We start from the raw sequence: 24,375 nt of genomic DNA on the forward strand, positions 1-24,375 counted from the left end.
GTTCTCATTCATTTGGGGAATATAAAAATTAGTGAAAGGGAATATAAAGGAAGGGAGAAGAAGTGTGTGGGAAATATCAGGAAGGGAGACAGAACATAAAGACTCCTAACTCTGGGAAATGAACTAGGGGTGGTGGAAGGGGAGGAGGGCGGGGGGTGGGGGGGAATGGGTGACGGGCACTGAGGGGGGGCACTTGATGGGATGAGCACTGGGTGTTATTCTGTATGTTGGCAAATTGAACACCAATAAAAATATATTTATTATAAAAAATCATCTAATATTATTCCACATCCAGAAAACAAATAAGCAGCAACAATAACAGTGCGCGCGCGCACACACACACACACAGAGAACAAAGCAATCCTTTATTACCTTTGCATCTTACATACACTAAGAGCCAAAATCAATTGGTAGCCTCTCGCCCTCTGTGTCTATGATTCTCCAACGCCTTCCTCCCTTGCCTACACTCCTGCTTCCCTGTTGTTAGCTCCTTGGTGCCACTTGCCTCCACCAGGTGTGCCTTTTTTATTAAACATTTTATTTATTTATTCGGAGAGACACAGAGAGAGGCAGAGACATGGGCCGAGGGAGAAGAAGGCTCCCTCCGGGGACCCTGATGCAGGACTCAATCCCAGGACCCTGGGATCATGAGCTGAACCAAAGGCAGATGCTCAACCACTGAGCCACCCAGGTGCCCCCACCAGGTGTGTCCTTTCTCAAAGCTTTGCACCTGCTCTTCTTTCTGCCTAGAACCCTTTCCCCAGTTGCTACAGAGGCCTTTCCCTCATCTTCTTCAAATCTTTGCTCAAATATCACTTCCTCAAAAAAACTCTTCCTTATTTACAAAGGCATTTCCAAGCATGCTTCTATTTTATTTTTTTCAATAGTATTTATCACTATTTCTCTGTATCTGTTTTTCTTTCACACACACACTTATTTATTGTGTTTATAGTCTGTTTTTCCATACAAGAATGCATGACCTACAAGGGCCAGGATTTTTTCTTTTTTCTCATCTGTTTTGCTTACCATCAGACTAAAACTAAAACTAGTGCTTGATACATAAAAATCCATGAATAAAAAAGCTAGTTGAGTGGATGCATAAGTGATATGTAGATAATTAAAGATATATGCATTTCTATGGAATAAATATTAAGAAATTAGTAAATATTTTAGAGGGCAGAGACTTTTATAAATGTCTGCATTTTTCTCTATCATTTCTGTTACTTAAAATTATAACAAAAACTATGTCGGCACTGATATTCCAGGATGTTATAGCATATTTGTTGACTTTTTTATTATTCTTTTTTAAAAAGTAACACATTTTATTTTAAATAAATCCACAACATCTTCAAAACGGTTATTATAGTTACAAGCAAGCAATTCACCCAGAGACCAAACAGTGGTAGTATAATGAGTTGTCCAGCTAACTGAATAGTCCCACATCTAAAGAATTACATGAATTCTAAACGAGGAAAGAGTCTACGAAGCCTATCAACTGACCAAAGCAATAAGCACAGGGTAAGTGTTCTGTTTGGAAGACAAAAGAAGAGTTTACTGAGGTTTTATTTTACTGTATATAGTACAGTAGTAGAGGGTAATCAGCACATCTCTTGGTATGTCTGTTGATGTGTCCCTTAATAATAGTATGATTCTGATGCAATATAGCAACTGGAAACTTGGACCTGATAGTCCGTGTTCGGAAACAGAATAGAGTAAGAGCTGATTTTATTAGCTTGAGTGATAGGCTATTATATTAATGGTTCCATTCGAGGCAGGGTGGCCCTGGCTCATCGCAGTGCTGACTGTGCTCCATTTCGTAATGACTTATGGTTTTCTGTCGGGCATCAGCAGTCTGATCACCCAACATACATGAAGAAAGACGTTGGTACTAATTCAGGCACATTCTACCAATTGAAATCCAAAGGTATTGCTCATATAGTATTATTCAAGTATGTTGAGGTTTTTGTTAACTCATTTAACTCACATTAAAAATATGTGAATTCAAGTTTTTGAACTATCTGCCAACGGATGAACATATGGTTACTTTTTCTACTAATAAATATTTCTACAGATATGAGACTAATGAAGTGCACAGTGATACTGCCTTTTCATGATTATTAAATACATAATTTTCAAGAGATATGAATAGATTTAGGTCATTTCAAGCCCAGCTTCATAGAAAACCACCTCACGGACCGCACCTTGCTTAGCACATAGCATATAATGAAAGAACGCGACATAAACACATAATTACAGAAAATCGAATTAAATGTGTAGATTTTCGGAGGGACATGCTTCACGCTCATTACACCTAAATAATTTTTTAAGGAGAAAATGTCATGTTACTTGTATTTCAATGGTCTTGATGTCTCATATTTGGGTCCTGTTAGCCACCAAATAATAAAAGGATCTTATGGTCAAGAAGCTGTTCCATTTTTATTTCATTTCAGTCCTAGCGAGATATTCTTGATGTTAAAAGCATTATATATATATATATATATATATATATATATATATATATATATATTTTTATGAGATTATAAGCTCAGGATTTTCTGATCTCTCTCTATTTTTCTCCACTTCAGGTTTTCTCCCAGGTAATAATATAGCTATTTGATAGAAATGTAGCCATCTTATGATTTGCTTTTTAAGTGGGGCTCTGCATTTTTCACAATTTGAAACAGTAGGCACAGCAAAGTGCACTGGAGTGGAAGGAGAGAAAGTATGGGAGCAACATGTTCTCCTGAATGTCTCAGGAACCCAAAGTCTTAAAAGAATTCTTTTTGATTTTCGGTACCGGACATGATAGTCTCCCTAAATATTTTTTGAAACTAGTCTTGTTTCCTTTTATCACTTATTTTCTCTACTTTCTGCCATTACCGATTTTGGGGGTATGTTTAGGTTTGGTACTTTATTTATTATTTCTAAAACTGACTTCGGTGTTTCTATTGTTTGGATTTTCTCTCCTCTTTGTTCTTACTGTTTGCTTTTCCACTTCTACTCATTTTGAAGTATCTACTTCATGCTTAATAATTTCTTAATCTAGTTTTTTGTGGTCTTCATGTTTTTACTTTCGTCATTTAAAACTTTACACAGTAGAACTCAGGCCTTCCCTATTTATATTTTGTCTGAACAATACATATATTTTACTTACAAATTTTAAATAATTCATTATCCTAAATTTCCTATATTATCCATATTGCTCTTGAAAATTATTTAAATGGTGGGCTTTTCATAATTGTTGAGACAGTCTTAAAAATTTGTGAATAAAAATTTAAGATATAAATGGAGACATTTAATATGGCATAATTGTCTTCATTTTTATCAGATAGTTCTGTCTCTGAATTTTATTTTAGACTAATAAGCCATCTAGGTTATACCAAGTGGTTTATTAGATTTTATGAAAGTCAGAGCCTCAGAATACCTATAATAGCATAAATGAAATGGATGAACTGAAAACCTCAGGATAAAATAAACATAAAAGAAACATTTCAATATGGTCTTTGGTGAGGCTGGGGATTAGGTGTGCTTACAATTAGGTACATTTCTGAAAACCAAACTCAAGGACTAAGATTGGGTTTGATTTCAAACAATCCCTCTGTAGCATATGCATTGGTTGCTATGCAACACAATTTAATATCAACAAATGATGCCAAGTGATTTTTGCATACTGTAATTGGCTTGCACGTTTTGCTGCTTGAAAATTGCAAAGAGAACATGGTTATTTAAATTTAAATGGCTATGTTAAAAATGCTAATTTTCATAATTAAAAAAAAATCCACTACAACACAAAACCTACATCTTAAAACTGAAGAAAAGAACTGCCTTCTGTGATAATAAATGTGCAACAGTCTGGAAAGTTTCTCTTCAACCCTTTGGGAAAGCATAGAACATATTGAAATAACTTTTTATGCTGGTCTACTCACCTAGCTTCTCTGATGAGTTGGCTGTGGAAAGCCTGTATAGAGGCAGAGCTCAATTAGTGTAATTTATGTATCCTTGGACGTCAATCATTCCTGTTGAGAGGTGGGACTCGTAAGCTCTCAGTGCATTAATTAAGAGCTCATCTCAACAGAGCCATCTTTCTACCTAAGGACCAAAAAGAAAGTTTTAATTAGATTTTTAAAAGCAAGTATGTCATATATGAAAGCAAGTATAGTACTTTAGTTGGTATGTGAAGCAACAACTGGAAGGGGATATTCCAAACAATACAAAGGGCACAGGTGTTCAATCATCTGCCATCTTACCAGTAAAAGGGGGGAGGGGGAAGCAACCATGTCAAACCTTGGTTTCAGCCCTTGGAAATCACTTCACAGAAATAACTAAAGTTTTGACTGTGTGGTTTCATTGCCAACATAATTATTGGACCCCTGTCTAATTATTGATGCAGAGCTGATGCTGATCAAGTGGAATTACAACGTTGAGGACAGACAGTGTTTTTTTTCTCTGATGGCTGGCTTTTTGTTCCAGGCGAGCTTCGGACTGAATATGCAGTGGGCAATACAATGCAAGTTCAGCAAAACGGAGTGAGGAAACTTGCACAACACATCAATTTCATTGGTTCGGTGATGGAGTGAGTGTGCCGTTGTTTGCTAACCTAAAAAAATGTAGGGACTCCAGAGAGGTAGAAAACTAGCAGGGCTCACTGGTGTCAGCTGCTTGAGAGAGGCCGTTCTCCTGGAATGGCTTGTGTGAGGCCATCAAGCATACTCGGTAGGGCTCACTTGGGAAATAATAGATACATTATTGATTAAAATATTTATAAATTAAGGGAGGGAAACAAATTTTAAAAGCTAGTTCAGATTCTAGAAGGGAATTATATATCTACTAATAGCTATTAACCCCTCCCTCTTCATAATTAAGGTGGGGAGGTCAGGATGCTTGCTTGGGAGAATAAAACCAACTGAATTTGCCAATGTCAAGAAAAAAAATCAAATAGAACAAATTTTCTTGCCAATGTCAAGAAAAAAATCAAATAGAACAAAAGGGAAAAAAATATGGGACATAGACACAGTGTCATAAGTCACAGATATAATGAATAAATTACCCAAAGCAGAACATTCCAAAAAATCAGTCCCAGAAAAAGTAGGGATGCAAATTTTGTGCTTTCAGCAAGGTTATAGACGATGGAGAAACAGAAGTCCAAGCACAAGGAGAATAAAATAAATGACGTAATTATCATAAGGGGGTTTCTAACAGGGACGATTAGTACAAGGGGAAGGTGGCTCAGAACACAAGGGACGCTCTGCTCCCTGCCTCAACAGAACAGAAAGTGTGTTCCAGTGTTCACATTGCTATTATATTTCACTTTGGTTTTCCGAGGGAGGGTGTTTAGAAAATCCAGTTAGCGTATATGCTATAAATTTACCACCTAACTAGCATACTTGACACAAACTGAATAACTGCAACAAACCTGACAAAGGAAACTATAGATTTTATAGGCAGATGGTTTGTGCAGTATGTTTCTAAATGATAGTATATAAGGAAAACATTACTATATAGACCATTTGTCAAAAGAATAAAGCTGGAAAATTGTAACTCATCATTTATGTTAATGTTCATAAAGATATTTTATAATCCTTTCTCTACTCTTTCCCCTCACATATTTTCCCAGCTATTTTGCCTCATTTATTGTGCTGTATAATGTTTATTGCACAATACATAGAGTAGTACTCCCCAGATACAAGTTGGCAACTCCGCTGGTTACACCAATATTGTGTGCCTGAAAAATTTATGTAATACAACATCCCGCGTTTGAGTCCTTCATTGCATCTTTTTATTTGCATTTAAGCCAGGGTATATTACTAAGCTAAATCACCTCTTCATTCCACTAAAGGATGTCTAAATGGTAATATTAAATTAAAACACAGTTTTGTGTTTTATGACTGTGTGTAATTTGGGTACCTCAGGATTCTGTTTCCCAGACAATGTTTAAATTGTCTTTATGATGGACGGAGGACAGGACAATGTTAAAATTAATGAATGCTTAGTACAACTTTTTTCAAAGAAGAAATACATCATGACGCACTTTTCCATCAGGTGTCAGCTTTTTATGCTACCCTCCCCCTCAAATAAGTTACAATTAGTTTTCTAATCTGGAAGGACCTTTTAGCAAACCTGACCATAGCGCCTTTGCTGTACATTCCCTGTCAGTTACTATGGACTGTGTTTCTTAGGAGCATGGCAGAAGGAATGGGTGTCAGTGTAGGTAGTAAATTTTTGTGCTTTTAGCCAAAGATATGACTTTTCTTACTACTTAATTTGCAGCTTCAAAATAACCCAACTGTATGTTGCTAGAGGTAGAAGGAAGCCTTTTCCTAAATGAAACTTCCTTGTTTTTCTCTAAGACCCTTTCTCTACTTAATGGCACCGTTTAAATTGGCTAAAGGAGAAGGCCAGCTCACATTATAACTGGAACAATGGATCCATACTAGGCTTTGTGATTTGCTCTGAAATTGCTTGCAAGGATGCCATGCTATTCCAAGGAAGGAACTTTTGGTCTGTGTTTGGAGAATGGTCTTCCTGACGGAAGACCTGGGTTTATCTTCTGCTCTACCCTATCTAAGAAATCACATCATATTTCAGAGATTCTGAATTTGTGACCCCACCAGGTCATTGCCCAAGACTCTTATCTCCTCAGAAAATGATTCTGTGTTACTAGCTACACACTTATAATCTTTTCCTCTTTAGTGGCCACCATGACAGCTGCAAGACAAGAAAATAGATGGCCTTGTCTTTTCTCTAAGGGTTCTGGTGAGCCTCCTCTATTTCCTGGCATTCTGACAGGGGTCATTGATATGCATAATTTGATGAACTGGAGGTTGATTAAAAAAAAAAAAAAAGTAGGCCCTGGCAGTGACATCATGAAGACTCAATCTATTTCAATTTAAATTTTAATTCATTTGCTATTTAAGAATAGCATAGTTGGAGTTGGTATTATTGTGTTGTTAACTGTATTTGAGTGAATACAGCCACATGAAGCTATGTGGTTCAGAAAACAAAGACTTAGAGTACATTTTACTTATAGAATAATTTTTACCAGGTGGGCCAGTAAATTCTTTTGAACATTTGGCTAATTCATTCAGTGAAATCAGTCAAGCTAGTATATATTAATTTGCCACATTTTGTATCCTCATGGGACTTGTATCCAAAGGCAAACTATAATGAAGCTGTTGATAAAAATAACCCAGTTCAATGTTGTCTTATCACTGGTGATTAAGTGTGAAAGAACAGGTTGATTGTCTGACCTCCTCTACTCATTTTGAGAAGTTATATTGGAATAGAAATTCATTTTTGGGACATATCTTGAGAAAAAAAATATGGACATTAAATAGAACACTGGATTCAAGAACACGTGTATCATTAAATATAAACTGGGCCTTCCAGCAGCCTTTAAAGGACAAAACCACCAACTCTGAGTTTATTTTATAACTCAGATTGGCAATTATGAAATGCATTGTCAGAGATTTTTATATTTAACAAGATTCCATAGGAAAAAACTTTGCAGATACTGATTCAACCTAGGAATGCGAAGGAAAGACAAAGCAAGTCTAAGTGTCTTAGAACGTGTGGGTTTGGAGAATGAGACTGGGCTAGTGCTCTGCAAAATCTACTTGTTTAGATAGATTTTTCCCTAAGCCATAGAGAGATGTTTGAGTGGGTTATCAGTCTTTTATCTTTGACATTTTATTATTTAGTTTTAATGCTAAAATATTTTATTGTACATGAGCCTAGAGGTTTTCTGCTTTGATATGTTTATAAGACAGAATAATAAATAAATGATGATTTAGTCCAGTATTGATGTCAGGATTGTAGTAAGCTACATATTTTTTGAATCTTTTCCCAATTGTGACTTAGGAAAATTAGTTTCTAGTTACTTTTTTGACATCTAAATTATTAGGGAGAGAAGAGTCCCCTCCAACAGTTTTATGGGCATTAGGTTATGTAAGTAACTCCTACTAAAATGTACTTGTACTGAATGTCTCAAGTACCAAATTATGTTCTTGTAACTCTTCTACAAGTTTAATAATAAAAGGGGGCAGTGATTAATGAAGTTTATTAAGAATATATTTGAACATGATCTTGGAATTAAAGATCAGTCTCTCATAATGAAAAGTTTGGCAGTTAGTGAAACTATTCACTCTACAGGTGAAACCACAGTGGTGAAAACCAGTAAGGGAAGTCCATATTCATTTATATTCTTAAGCAATATATTTTTTTCATATACTCTCCTTTTTCTGTATTCATGTAGACTGTATAAGTGGGCATATTAGCATATGCTACCCATACCTGTTAATTGCATTTTTATTAATGTAAGTGATTTTATTATAAAGAAGACTGAGAGTGGGGAACTTTTTAATATTCAACAAATATCGCCTGTTTCCAAATAAGTTTGTAAATGTCATGACATTTGAAAAACTTCACTCTTTCATCGTGGTATAATTGACAAATAACATTATATTAGAATCAGGTGAGAACATAATGATTCGGTATTTGTATACAGAAAGCTTCACTTTTATTAGGTCATTTCCTTAAAATCCGTGTAGAAACTATGCACAGGATATTTTTCAAAGAGCTTTGGGTTATTCTATCATCCATTTTGACTATGAATGTGAAGAGTTATTTCTCCTGTTTTTTGGAGAAAACCAATAGAGACTTTGTTTTCAGTGATCTAGAAAATCTTGAGATACTTTAGGGTCATATTTAAGTAGTTATGGCTTCGTATAAAATATGAATCACTTTAAAAACTGGTCTCCTCCAGGAAATATCATCCGAACAAGAAATCTTCAATATGTCTGTTTGCATGTATATGTTTAATGTCAGGTAAAAACCTTCAACATCTCCCTTTGTCTAATAAGTGTGCAAGTGGTGATGATGTGGGGTGTAAATGATACTTTCGCTGGTTCATTCACAACGTATATTTCTAGAATGAATTTTTATTTATGCCCCAAGTAAGTGCCCAGCACTCTTCTATGATCTGAGAAGTAATAGTAAAACAGATGAAGATCCTGCCCTCACTGAGCTTCTATTCCGGTAGATGTACAGATGTTCCCTGAGACCTAGATACATTTACCCAGTCTCCTTTTTTATCTATTTTATGTGCCATGGCATCCTGACACTGTTATCAATTCAATGATTTTCACTTTCCAAAAACATTTGAAAACATACTTTGTGTTGAATTCTGATTTGCCACCTAAGATGATTGAAAAAGCAATTCTAAATTACTCCTAGGCATTCAGTATAAAAGGAAATTTTCAAAGATACGTTTATGGCTTAATAATTAAATCTGGGTGAATATGCCTGCTGGGAACTTCTGCAATAATAAAATAGAATGGCAGGTTCCAAGCGGCAAACAAAGAACTTTTTCTTTCAAAGATCTGAGTCACAGCATATTAGTATTTAATAGATTTTACATTTTTAAGACTGCATAATGCCAGATTTTCATGGTAAGGAGTCTTAAATTATTATTCAAGTACAATCCAAAAGAGTCTAAAAAAACAAAGAGTGGGAAGAAAATACTCAACAACGTAATTATTTCCAGAGACTCTCAGTGGCTGAAACAGTCTGATATGATTGCTCTGATCTCAATTCTAGCGCCTCCCCCTTCCTTACTCCCCTGCCCCGTAGGATACTCAGAGTATCAGTCTTTTTTCTGCCATTTACAAACTAGTGCAGATCTGGTTAAAATGTCTAAATAACTACATGTGATGCCCACAAAAGGAAATGACCATCTGGCAACAGCATTGATTTTGACCCAAGGACCTCAGAGTGCTCAAGTTTTATGAAAAGCTAAAAAGGAAACCATAAAAGGATGCATGAATTAGCAACTTCTCTTGAGGCTTAGTGAATTCAGTCACCCTTTTCTGATAAAAACAGAAAAATGACACTAGTCAATAGTGATAAGCAACAGCTGGGGTTATAAAGATATGTAACCTTTCCAAGGGTTTCAAAGATACGCCTAAATTACTATAAAGAAGATTCCATAAAATACCTGCATTTTAAGGTCATGTTTTAACATGAACAGATTAGGGAATTAGACTTAATTATACATTTATATCATTTATATCTATCAATACTTATCTCTTTAACCATCTTCAGAAGTCAAAGAAAAATAAAGTTCAACCTTCCCTCCATAGTAATAAGTGTAACTGGAAGAAATTTGCTTCCATAATGATTTTAATTCCAGAGGTCCAAGGACAGAAATGCAGCTCCCAATCATCCTCGGTATTTTCAGGCCATATAAAATCACAACACTTTAGGGTACTCTCAGAACAGTTAGGCGATTCTAATTTGTGTCCACTCTCCTCCTTCATTTCCGTCTCCATAAATAATGGATAAAGCAACAACGGGTCTTGGCTGACTTTTTAATTCTAATATACAAAAATTATCTCCTGGAAATAAATTAACGTCTATACAATAGTCTGCAAATGGTTTGAAAGTAATTTGGTGGTTGGTGGTTCTTAAGATGCTCTATGTGTTCTATTTTATTTTTGAGTCAATTTATCACTACACTTATCTATTCACTTCATCCCCAAGCTCCCATCCTACTCCCATCTCAAAATCCAAGTTCTTGTCACACTGAGGCAGAGACTCATTCATTATTTTTGGCCCTTTTCTTGGTTTGCTATCCAATTTTCTATTAATTGGTATTAACTGACATATCAACATTACAAAGGCAAATGCTATGCAAATATCAAATGGAAAGTTTTTTTTTTTTTACAAGAAACACAATTGATAACTGTGTAAATATAATAACTGTACTAGAGTTTACCTGATTCCTAAAAACGGTGTGGGGGGTTAGTGGATTTTCAAAGCAATGGCTGCTTCACCCATTATGAATCGTTTTATGTTTTTATTTTATCTTTTTTTGTTTGGAATCTTAGAAAAAATGAAGACATCACACATTCCTGCACTTAAGAGACTGTCAAAGGAAATAAAACCATAAAACCAAAATAACCTGAATTAAGTGAATAGAAAGATGCCCCTAGACGTGTTGAAGTGGGTGAGACTGTCCTTCCACTATGAGGTTCATAATCCTATTCTGGTGTGCTCTTCCTCTGAGAGTAATTTTTAAGTTCAACATCTTACCTTGCCAAGGTCAGTTAGTGTGCTTCTTGCCCACCATTTATCTCTTCTATTCTCCTAGTCCTGTCTCCTACCACCTATCTGTACAATCAATTCTCAGCCCATTGCTATTGCTATTGGGTTTCCTGCCTCAGGCTATAATTAAAGCAAATTGGAAGAGGAAGTAGGGGAAATCTGACAACTAATTTTGTGTCTGATAAGTAAAATATATGCAGAAATTTTTTTTTCTTGGACTCATATTCTTTTTCCTTTCTCATTTAATTTTAGATTCCTTCTGCCTTTGAGGCTTTTATGTAAGTTAGGGAGATTGATATATAAATAAAATACAGTCTGGCCATATCCCATTCATCCTACATACTCCCTTAAGTTATAGAACTGACTCTGGTGCCCAGGGAGGTCAGACCATTGGAACAATAATTTTCAGTGTAAAGTTTATTTATAATAATGTTCATTTGTCCCTTAACTGCTTTGTTGATATATGGTACAGTAGACTGTAATCATTTTACTTTATTTTATATATGTCTTCTCAGTAAACAGAACTGAGCATTCACTTCCTTTTAATCAGCCACCCTTGGAAAAATCAAGTCCATGTGACAAGAACCATCATAAATCAGCATATTAAGTTAGAAACCCACACTATCTTACCCAGGATAGACATTCAATAAATATTTGTTAAACTGAACTGAACTTTAGAGATATTACCCTTATTAAATAACATTTGAATAATGTTTTAAATAATCACTTGTTAAAATGTTTACTCACACATTAAAGAGAATCTTCATTAACATTAATATTTAGTGGAGATTCCTCTACATAGGATATTTGTCGATTTCATAAAATAATATAGAACTTTAAAAGTATGAATCAGTCCTGATTTTATTTTTTTTTAAAGATTTTATTTATTTATTCATGAGAGATACAGAGAGAGGCATAGACATAGGCAGAGGGAGAAGCAGGCTCCATGCAAGGAGCCTGATGTGGGACTTGATCCCAGTACTCTGATATCATGCCCTGAACCAAAGGCAGATGCTTAACAGCTGAGCCACACAGGCATCCCATTTTTTTTAAAAAAAAATTTATTTATTTATTTATTTATTTATTTATTTATTTATTTTATTTTTATTCATGAGAGAACACACACACACACACACACACAGAGAGAGAGAGAGAGAGAGAGAGAGAGAGAGGCAGAGACACAGGCAGAGGGAGAAGCAGGCTCCATGCAGGGAGCCTGACGTGGGACTCGATCCTGGGACCCTAGGTTCATGCCCTGGGCCGAAAGCAGGCGCTAAACCACTGAGGCACCCAGGCGTCCCAGTCCTGACTTTATATGGCTTTTTGCCCCATCCCCCAAATTGGATACAATCTGAATTAAAGAATCAACAAGACTCTCAGTTGTGATTCTGTCATTGGTCATTTGCACAAAAGTGATTTAAATGATCATAATGCATATCCAGTTCATCTGGGTGGTCTGCAAATCATAATCTAGAATAGGGTTTTTATGATCTTTTAAAAAGATTTTATTTACTTATTTGAGAGAGAGAGAGAGAGAGAGAGAGAGAGAGCATTGAGTTGGGGGAGCAGCAGAGGGAGAGGGAGAAGCAGACTTCCCGCTGAGCTGGGAGCCCGATGGGGGGCTTGATACCAGGATCCTGAGATTATGAGCTGAGTCCAAGACAGATGTTTAATTTACTGAGCCACCTAGGTGCCCTGACGTTTTTTATAATCTTTATATTGTCTCCAGAAATGCCCATTTTGCACACTGAACACTGTTGTTAAGGAACAGTCAAGTAAGTATGAGAATCACAGGTCTTACCTTTTAAAATACATAAATGACTTGAGTCACATTTTTACTTTGCTGTCTGAATAGCTTCAATCTCACAGCTTAAATTTGGGAGTTGCCTTAGTCTCATGTACAAGTTATTCTAGAAGTCTCTTAAAAATTAACTGTGTTAATTCTAGAATGCAGCCTTCCATATTGTTCATAAGATTTAGATTATATTAAACTATAAAAGTGTAAAAACTATCTAAATAGTAAATTTTCTACAAATCCTGAGGAATTATAAAAAAAAAAAACACACACAACAAAATGAAGCAACCAAAATCTATGGCAGACGGCTAGTTTCTCCCCTTCCTCCAAATGCATTTCTCCCTTCTTCCTGGGGACATAACTATCTAACCAGAAAATAAGGTTCCAGCTTTTTTAGGGGGTAGTGTGACCATGTATTTACATTCAGATTAATGGAATGTGAGTAGTCATCTTTCTCCAGACATTGGCTTTTCCACTTTTGTCATCAGCTGGAAGATGCACAGAGCAACAAGATGGAGGTGCTTGCTTCCCCAAATGACCCCGTGGAGAAGAGGCGCCCCACCAGCCTTGACCAGCTGACTGCCGTGTGAAAGAGGAATGCATTCTGTATTATTTAAGATCTGGTGTCTTGGAGGTCCCTTGATAATTTAACTTAATCTTCACCCTACTATGTCTGTGAATGATATGGTCATAGAAGTTTCTTTTATAATATAAAGCAATGGGAACAGTCTGGTGGCACTTTCACAGTCCTCTGAAGAGTATATTACGAACTTTCATTTTTTAAGGTGTCTTTATGTTAATAGAAGTTCCCCTTCCACTGCATTCTTTTATTTGTTCTTCACAGCAAGAAGGAGAGAAGCACAGAGGTTCTAGAGTCATTATGGGAAACACAGACTATATCATGCTCATTAGTTATTCAGATGATGTCAATGCTCCTGACTATCTTTTGAGGTCTGATCAAATACCACTTGCTCAGAGATAATATTTTTACTTTTCCAACTAGTTTAATGATTTTTCCATTTTATGAATGCCCACACAATTGTATCTGTACTTGGGACTTTCTGGCACTTACTGGGATTACATGTAAACTTTGTCCTCTATGAAGAGCCAAGGTTCCTCAATGAAGAATTTATATCTGACTTATATCACTGTTGAATTCACAGTATTTTGCGTGTACTTAAAGCAGCATAAATATACACTGACAATAACAGTGAATAATAAATTCTCATTTATTAAATTATAAAACATCACTTATTATGCTTAAGGAAATAATATCATGATGTAAATTGGATATAAAAAAAACATTCCACTCTAACCCAGAAGCCATATAAACTGACAAAAATAATAATAATTAATGATGGTAATGTTTGCTTTCTTACCATTCAAGTTAGACACAACCAAAAGACTTAAATATCAGATGGGAGTTGTGATTCTCTTTTAAACTGAACAACATCATTTCTTTTCAACTGTTCCTAGATAAAATTTTTAAAAGGCATGAACATGATTCTACTACCAACTCTCGCTACATTATATAGTTAATCACATAAAGATCAGACTGATCTGATTTTGGTGGAAAATCTATAAGCCATTTTAAAAATCATGTCTGATATTTACTCACTGGCTATCTTATTTACTAGGCTTTATAAGATCAAATCATGTGTCACCTACCAAATTAAGGCACGTAGATTCTTGATTGATTCTGAAGTTAACATTAGGGCAAGCCATCAAAACTGTGGGTTTTCAGTTGGTTCTTATTAGCTGACTCACAGTCTAATTAGAACATGGAAATATAGAAAACATTTCGACTTGTCCCTAATACTTAAAAGTCTAGGAACCAGAAAGAAAAGTTTCAAATAGGCTTAGTAATGCACTTACAGATTTTATGTACTCAATTCTCAAATGCTCTTATTTGAACATAATCTATTAAATAGGACTTAATAAAGCATGGTAAATATTTTCTCTTTCTAATATTCTAAATGCTACCTTTCACTAAGACTAAAGAAAACCATGTTCTTAAATAGTGTATGTGAATTAGGTAGTATTACATTAATAAATCATCAAATTCTTTTTCTAAAATATTTTTCCTATACTTAAGAGACTAGAAGAACATGAATTTGACATTCAGTAGTAATATTCCACGGCTGTGTGAATTTCTACAAGTTACTTAACTTTTCTGAGCCACAGTTCCTATATATTTAAAGACTGGGATGATAATACATATGATATTAATATAAGTGGATTGTAAAATTGCATGTAAAATACTGATTATAGGACCAGTAGACAATACTGAATATAAGACATTAGTTACATATAAAGCCCTCTGATAACTTCACATAGTGGGAAAGAAAATTGGTGTTCTTCTACTCACTTCACCATCCCAGAGAGTTTATTGAGCATATAGTGGATGGTTAAAAATTATATATTTTTTAAAAGATTTTTATTTATTTATTCATGAGAGACACACAGAGAGAGGCAGAGACACAGGCAGAGGGAGAAGCAGGCTCCACGCAGGGAGCCCAATATGGGACTCGATCCCAGGACCTGGGATCACGACCTGTGCCAAAGGCAGATCAGCTAACCACTGAGCCACCTAAGTGTCCCTGTGTTTTATTTTTCAATGAATTAATATATCCTATATTTTTTATAAAAATTTTGTAATTTTGTAAAGATATATTTTTATTTCTACACTACGTAATTTGAATGAACAGTTTTATATTTGAATGAATAGATTTTTAAAAGTTTAAACACTCTCTCTTATCATTATCAATTTTCTTTCTTTGTACTTTCCAATGTTTAAAAAGTTAACTATTTATGTTTTTTTGAAAAACAAACTAAAACAATAGCAACTTTTTCATTGAGACTTGTCATTCAACATATTAAGCTGAAAGTATCCTTGATAAAATCCAATGATATGTACGAGAATTGAATGAATTCATGAACGAAACACAATAGGTAGTCTTGAACCAGATCTCAGTTTTTAATAATCCCAAGCCATCACCAGCAAAGGACAAAGAATCACTTAAAATGGTCTGGAAAAATCTAGCTATATTTGAGGGGAAAAAACCCCACACAAACTAATGCTGGGTCTCTATTTTGTAATTTCAAATGTATTAAAAAGGTAAATGCAAAAAATACAAATTAAGAAGTAAACCTGGTTTCAGGAAAAGATAAGGATTTGCATGCATCCATTTAATACTTTTCCTTCCTGAGACCCCTTATAACAACATAAAAATATATATTTACTCATAAACCCACAAGAGCAGGAAGAGTGAGAGAGAAAGGAATAGTAACAATTTTAAAGGCTGAAAGCAAAGGGTGAGTGGTAATGAATTTAGTGGATTTAGGATGCTAAAACCCAAGTTGACAGCTGATAAAGCTGTAAAACACTCCTATTTTGTGCTACACTCTGCACTAGGGCAAGTATGGAGATTTAGTCTCTTGAGAGTAAACCACAGGATTTCTAGACTCAGTGACACAGTTGGTGGAGTTACTATTCACCAAATGAGAATTTTAAAAATACGTATTTACTTAATGCTGAGATGCTCTCTCCCCTCCCATCTCTTTCTCTATTCTCTTGAAAACTGGCAATCTGGACTTTACCCTCAAGACAGAACAACGATGGAAGATTTTCTGGGGATCCAACAGGCCTAAGAAGCACCTGACATCATGTAGCAATAAAAGGCAGACAACATCTTCCTAAGTCAAGTTCAAGGTCAAATCATGTTACCTAAGTGAGTAGAATCTTCATTTAATATTTAGTCTCCAACTTTTAAATCTGAACTAGTCAAAGATGACTAGAGTTATAAGAAACTTTTAATATAAAATATGTAGATCAAAACAAATAATTAAAAAAATAAATCAAACAGTGACTGCGCAGAAGGAAGAAAGCTTTGAAATACACCAATTTTCTCAAAGAGATAAGAAAAGGTACTGCATCCAAGAAAAAAAAATAGGATATTATTACAAATAAAGCACATTTAGAAAATGATAAGCTTTTGGAAATTAAAAACATGGCAGCAGAAAAGAGGGCAGCCCAGGTGGCTCAGCGGTTTAGTTCCGCCTTCAGTCCAGGGCCAGATCCTGGAGTCCTGGGATCGAGTCCCATGTTGGGTTCCCTGCATGGAGCCTGCTTCTCCATCTGCCTGTGTCTCTGCCTCTCTCTCTGTCTGTGTCTCTCATGAATAAATAAATAAAATCTTTAAAAACAAACAAAAAAACATGGCAGCAGAAATGAAAAACTTGACAGAACATTGTAAAATAAACTTGAGATGATCTGAGATGGAAAATAGGCAATGAAACATTAGAGAAGAGCCAGTCCAGGAGAAAGAAAAAATCAATAGAAAGAAAAAATAGAGAAAATGGCCAATAAGTAACTATTATTAAGTCAGAAACAGTGAATGGGTTAGAGATTTTTCTCTACTTGGAAGTTCACAAGTTTGTCTGCCACAGATTTATAAACATACGCTTATAGAAGACACAAAAGCCTTGCATCAGAGATACAGATAGTTTGTTATTCAAAGCAAAAACAGCAGCAGGAATAGCATTTTGTGTCAGTTCTTTACACCTCAATCCCCACAGTGTGACATGATGAGGGCTGGATTTTACTTGAGTGTAAAATCCCACCATGTGGTGCACCATTGGAGAGGCATCCCCAGTTTTAGAAAACTTAGCTTTTATAAGCTACTGACATATCTTGTCATTCTCCTCCCAGAAGGAAAGAGATTATTTATTATCCTGGGATTTAAGCAAATACTTTCAGGAAGAAGCATAAAGTTTTAATCTTTTCTAATCTAGAACATCTCTGAGGAAGTATGCTTCTAAATCTTTCTAGGGAGATACACTTCTAGTTTATAAGACTGCTTATTAATCAAAAATGTCCTTTGCTTAGAATTCTCAGATTGTACAGGCCTAAAGTCTGAGAAATCATGGAGAATTATTTTTCAGTAATCATCAATAAAAGAATTTAGTAAAGTTTCCAGAGCCCACTTAGTCTTCAGTCTACTTGATGAATAGAGACCTTCACCAGAGCACATCATTGTAAAACTTCAAAATGTGGATATGCCAGATTTTTAAAAAGTTTTCAGAGAGATAAAAACAGGTCATATACAATGTCATAACAACTTCTGACTTCTCAACTGTAACACTAGAAACTCAAAGACAATGGAACAATATGTTCAAAATTCTGAAGGAATACTATTTCCAAGTTAGATTTCTAACCACAGCTAAGTAAACAATCAACTGAGAGTGTAATCAGGATATTTTCAGATATCTAAAGCAAATAAGACTTTTACTTTTATATTCACTCCTTTCTGCTTTAGCTACTGGAGACTGTACTCTACCAAAATAAGAGAAAAAAAAATCTAGAAAATGAAGAAATGATTCCAAGATAGAGAGAAAATCCAACATAGATGAAATGCATCAAGAGTTCAAAGAGGGATAACATATGGAGCTTCTAGGAAAATAGCTCCAAGTTAGACCTAGTAGGCAGTCTGGATTGTAGAGATTTAAAAGACATGATTGAGGGCTGCCTTTATCAACATGCTCAATATCACTGTACAGTTTTTAAAATTAAGGATATCATGCCTGGCTGAGTCTGTTTTAGATGATATCTGTACTTTGGCTTAACCATTTGATGATGGTATTTCTTGGCTCCTCTCCATGTCCCTGTTTTGTGTTAGTTAAATATGTACATTTTGCAAAGGTAGTTTTCTGTTATGATCACATCTGGAGATAGAGGTGGGCTATAGTGAGTTCACAAACAAAAAATACAGAAAAACATTCTCACTTGATAGCAGGCCCACTGACCAGCTAGTCAGGCCCATGGTGGCCCTGCTAGACGGCTTTCACATGATGAATCCCATGTTTCTTATAATTTACCTTGGGCTTTGCCCAATGATTTTGCCATTGTGTTCTTGAGTATTATGCAGTATTAAATATCATATTTTTGAGGAATATTTAAGAATAGAGAAAAATCAATAAAATGACATATAAATAGTAAAAAAGAGTAGATGAAAAATTGTGTACATATTATTATCACAACTTTGTTTTAAAATGTACTGTATGTATAAAATTTGTATACAAGAAGATATATTAGTATGAGTAATTGTAATTTTATTCACTGTGTCTTTTTTATTTTCCTATGTACTACTATAAACAAGTGTAATTTTAAAATCAGAAAATTGCATTAAATACATATATTCAAGAAACAAATCTCTGACCCTAATACTTCTAATGACAACTTTCCTTTTCTTTTCCTTTATATTTATATTTACTGAAAGAGTGGTCTCCAATTCCAACCCTCCCATTACTCTTAAATGTCATAGCACTATGGCTTCTGCCCAAACACTCCACAGAATATACTCTGAAAATGTCAGCAGTGGATATTATTCAGTCTTCTTATTTTATCTAGGAGCTCCAACCAGCCAATATGTATTGAGTGCTTACTATGAGGCTTTTGACACCAAGGACTACTTCCTCCTTTGTAAAACGCTCATTTCCCTTGGCTTCCATGACTCCTGGTATCTAGTTCTCCTTTCATTATTTTCTTTTTTTCTTCCCTTTTGTTCTATCTGTATGTCCTCTGAAACTCTCCACAATAGCCTGAAAAATCCGTGGCTTCCCAGAGGCTTTTCATCATTTCTTTCTCCATCTTATTTTACAAATTCCTGAAGTTATGGATTGTGTTCACTATGCAGCTTCATTCACTGACCATTGTTGACTCCAAATTTAAATACCCTGTCAGATTGCTCCCTGATCTCCAGACCAAATACTGATAAGCCTTAGTGACAATTCCGCATGTACAGCCCATAGGTACCACTGATACAACACATCCCTAACTTAATTCATTATTGGTCTAATTTTTTTCCTACCCTGTATTTTCTAACTCAGTGACAGATCCACCATCTAATCTATATTCCAAACTAAGAGGGTAAAGGCTACTTTGCACTTTTTACTTTTATTTAACCTTATCACTCACATTTATCTATCAGATCTATTGATTTTGCCTTCTTGCTACCTTTGAAATTGCTCCTTTTTTCTATATCCCTACCTAGGTCAGGTGCTTACTTAAATGAATTATGACATTTTTAACCTCCAAAATAAGGTCTAAACTTCCTACTGTGGCATATACAATTCATTTTCACCTTGATTCTGCCTCTTTCCTCAATATTATCTCCTACTAACTTCATATTCTACCCTTAAAGAACTGGATTTTACATATTCTTTTGCTTTTCTGCCTTTGTACATAATGTTCCACACTTCTAGAATGATTTTTTTCATGCTTCTCTATGTATCTGTTATTTATCTTCATGAATTCAAGAGTTACTTCATCAGAGAAGTCTTTCCTGACTCCCCTTTATCCTAGGGTAGATTAAGTGCCATCCCTATGTGCCTGCATCAAGCTTTGTTTTAATATCTCTCTCTTAGAGCTTTATCAAACTCACTGCAAGGTGATCCCACCGGAAATCTCACCCCGTTTCAATGACGTATCCCTCATTAGAACTCCTCTGGAGAGAGTTCTTTCAGAATTAGTTTGAGTCACATAAGAAAACTTATCTTTATGGTTCAACTTTGTTTTTGCTCAGAAGTAGTATTGCCCAGTGTGATCACCAAAATTATTGAACAGATTTGACATTGAATAACTTTTGGCTATTTCAAAAAATTCAAATATGCTTTCAAAGGACAAATACTTCTTCCCACTGAGAATATTCAAAAGACTGTTATCAGATGTGAGAATTCTTGAATGTTTGCTAAAAAAAAAAAAAAAAAAAAAATAGCCAAAGTACTGTAGAACTATAGTTTTAAGTACACATGCTTTCCAAAACATATTTCAATAAAAATCACCAAGTAAATAAAAATACAGTTGCTTTTTTTAAAAGATTTTATCCATTTATTCATGAGAGACACACAGAGAGAGGCAGAGACATAGGCAGAAGGAGAAACAGGCTCCATGCAGGGAGCCTGATATGGGACTCGATCCCAGGACCTTGGGATCACGATTTGAGGCAAAGGTAGGCACTCAACTGCTCAGCTGCCCAGGGGTTCCCTAAAAAACAGTTTTTAAATGAAAACAAAGTAATTCTTAATTTTAGAAAACCTATATATAAATGCTACAGATCAGTGGATAAGAAAAAATGATTTAAAAATGCATCATGCAAAGCCATAAACAGAACATAGGACTATAACATATCGAAATAACCACATTAAGAAATGCAAGGAATAAGAGTACCTGGGTGGCTCAGTCAGTTAACTGTCTGCCTTCAGCTCAAGTCATTATTCCAGTATTGAGCCCTGCATTGGCTCCCTGTCTAGTAGGGAGTCTGCTTCTCCCTCTCCCCACTGCTTGTGCTCTCTTACTATCTCTTTAAAATAAATAAAATCTTAATAAAAAAAGAAATGCAGTGTATAAAAAATGATATCAGATAGGAAAATCTTGGGAGAACATTCTGATACAGGAATAGATTCTTAATGGGAAGTATATAGCAATACTAGTGTGAAAGTCTAATTCATGTTTTATATGTTGATTCTTATACTAATGTCAGAAATATCTTTCCATGGAACTATTAGTTGTCATTAGTATTTTCTCTCAATGAATAACATTATGCTTGAAAAGAAGGAAAAAGAAATTACTTAAAAATATTAAACATATTGATTTAGAGGTACTGTTGCTCAGTACTTGAGTATTTTAAATTAAAACTATATGGCAAAAATTAAAATAGATAACACTATCTAGCTTGATAAAGAGCTATCCTTAAAAAATATTCATCCAGCACATTAAAGCATCAAAGTCTTTTGAGAATGTCACACAGTAAAATCATGGCATGAATTTAAATCAAATTATACAATGCATGCAGTAGGAACTTAATGAGTCTTTGTAAAATTGAACACCAAATATAAATCAAGGGAGGTAGCAGTAAATTGGTAAAGTGACCCAAAGTTACTTTTACAGTCATGATTTCCATTATTTCAGACTTCATTTTAATGAGCATTAAGAAATCACTGCAATTCTAATTTGAATTTATTATGTAGACTATTGCTTAAAATAGTGGGCTATCTTTTAACACTTGGAAATACTTGGTGTCCAAGTCTTTTCAGTGTGACTTTGGGCTTTGTATTTGTTTTTGGTACATGTGTGTTGTTTTTGCAAGGAGAACTCTCATACATGAGATACACAGATACATACCAATTTTATGATAAAAGAAGAAAAAACTGTGGTCATGTCATAAGAAGTTTCTATTTCACCGAACCTTTATTGAACACTTAGGGAAGGGCTACAATTTCTTGCTGTTGAGTATACAAAGAAGAAAAGCAAGACCCAATCCTTGCCTTCAGGCGTGTCCAGTGAGGCAGCTAGGAACCTCCTATTGTAATGCAATAAAACAAGGCTAACCAATGTGCGATCAGATGAGCGGTTGGCTCAGTGAAGCCTGGAAATTCTGACGTAACTGACTACCATCACACATTTGTGGCAATTTCCATTGAGGACAAACCCTAGATAAGCTTTGCACTCATTCTGAATTCAAACCCTGGCTTTATCTCTTGCTAGCTGTGTGACTTGAGCATAGAGTACATGTTTATCAAGTTAGTCTATCAAACACTGTAAGAAGTAAAAGGAGGCATAATTGAGCGCTATGGGAGTTTAGAAAGACTTGGTGGGTCCGGCAGGTCTCAAACTGAACCTAGAGTGCCCTGTAGGAATGAGATAGACAATATTTGGATGGGAGGAGGTCACTTGGCTTTGAGGAATGAAGGACGTTTCAGAGAAGAGAATATACATGGCATGTGATCTAAAGGCAGGCAGGCATAGAGGTTACCTGCCAGCATGGGAAATATATCAAATTCCAAGATCACAAAATGTCTTTGAAAGCTCTTTCACAAAAGATCGAGACTGTCTTTCCAAGTCTCCATTCTTGCATGCTCTTACACTCTCACTAATTTCTTTCAACTACACATTCAGAAACACTTAATTGAATGTCAGATTTTGCCAGTATTCATGGGAATTACTTCCTGTTAGTTTTTTTTCTATAAAGGAACAACACAATTTTATGCAGAATGCATGGCCCCGATTTTCTCAGGTTGTAGTAAGTTATCTGACATATCTTGCCATAAACCAGCATCTGTAAGTGTTATTCTCTGGATACGACAAAAGAACACTACTTGGATTTTTAAACATCCAACCTCACGCTACTTATATCTCATATGGTGAAAGTATAGCAAGTAGTTAATTCATCTTATTCAAATATGTTATCTCCCCTCCCTTGCTGCACAGTGTTTCTTTTCTTCTTTTCTTCTTCTTCTTTTTTTTTTTTTTTTTTTTGTTTTGTATACAATTGAATTGGCTTTTGTGCTACATAGTTCAGTGAGAAGGAAGAGATGCACACAGCCACATTCTAGACAGAGACATACCAGATGCAAACAATACCTCTTCTCAAAGTTCACAAGAGATTTATCACAATAAAAGGGGCCACAAGAATCTGGACATTTCTGGGTTACTGTGCTATTCCCAACTGCTATGCTCTAAACATCTCAGACAGGCTGACAGAAACTATTGTTATAACTTCTGCTGGTGTTGTATTTATATACCATATTGGTTGGGCTGCAAGACTTCAGTACAGGCAGGCCCTCTGATGTGCTCTTTCAATTTACACACAGAAACTTTAAGAGTCTATTATCTGGTTTACTTACAGTGTCTATCGCCATTACTAAAAAAATATATTGAGAATGGCACCATCAGGTTGAAAACAGAAGAATGCCTGTTGTGTAGAGAATAAAAGGAAAAAAAAATTTAAAATCTCTGCTGGATCATTTCACAGCCCATGGCCATCTCCTGCAATTTTTACTTTGACATGAAAAAGTTAGTCGTGGGCAAAAAACATAAGAACAGAACTCCTATTACATGGTGACATGTCAATAATTGTGCATCCACATTCAAACACTAGATCATTCATATGCTTCCAATGTATGATTCAGCAAGGCGCCCAGCAATGAGATAATTATGTGAATCATCTTGCCTGCATAAACCCCTGTTTACTTAGAAGTCAGCAGGCAACCTCCAGATTCAAATCTACACATCCCTTAACACATGATATATGGTGAGGGATCAAAATCAAATCAATGCTCTAAGACTCAGTATCAGGAGTGGCTAAAAGACTAGTACATTCTGTGCTTTTGTTTATCCACCAAATTTGGCAAAAATACGTGCTAATAATGCCAAATTGAAAGAAATGGTATGAGAAACAGTTTCTGTTTGTGAGGGGTGTGTGTGTATGTGTGTGTGTCTGTGTGTATGTTGAGGAGAGGGTGGCAACAAGGAGAAAGATTCCACATGTGTCATAAAATCTACTGATGAAGTTTTTTTGTTTCCATCCCAGCTTTTGACATTTTTCTATTATATTAAAAAAACTAAATCTATGGAATATTGTTAACCCTTCCTGAGAACCTACTTTGTGTCAATTCTAAGTACTTTACATCAACTAAATCAT

The 24,375-nt window shown here is 35.2% G+C and overlaps 1 protein-coding gene across 2 annotated transcripts in view; it reads right to left on the reverse strand.

The window, feature by feature from the left end:
- Positions 1-24,375, reverse strand: part of TENM3 (teneurin transmembrane protein 3) — a 2,512,213-nt gene that overhangs the window by 954,181 nt on the left and 1,533,657 nt on the right. For both annotated transcript variants that reach the window (XM_072763857.1, XM_072763858.1), the window contains one exon: positions 3,927-4,089. The gene's annotated coding sequence lies outside the window, so the exon portion shown is untranslated. The remainder of the gene's footprint in view (positions 1-3,926; positions 4,090-24,375) is intronic.

The sequence above is a fragment of the Vulpes vulpes genome, chromosome 7 (genome assembly GCF_048418805.1).
Source record: "Vulpes vulpes isolate BD-2025 chromosome 7, VulVul3, whole genome shotgun sequence".
Classification (NCBI taxonomy): Eukaryota; Metazoa; Chordata; class Mammalia; order Carnivora; family Canidae; genus Vulpes; species Vulpes vulpes.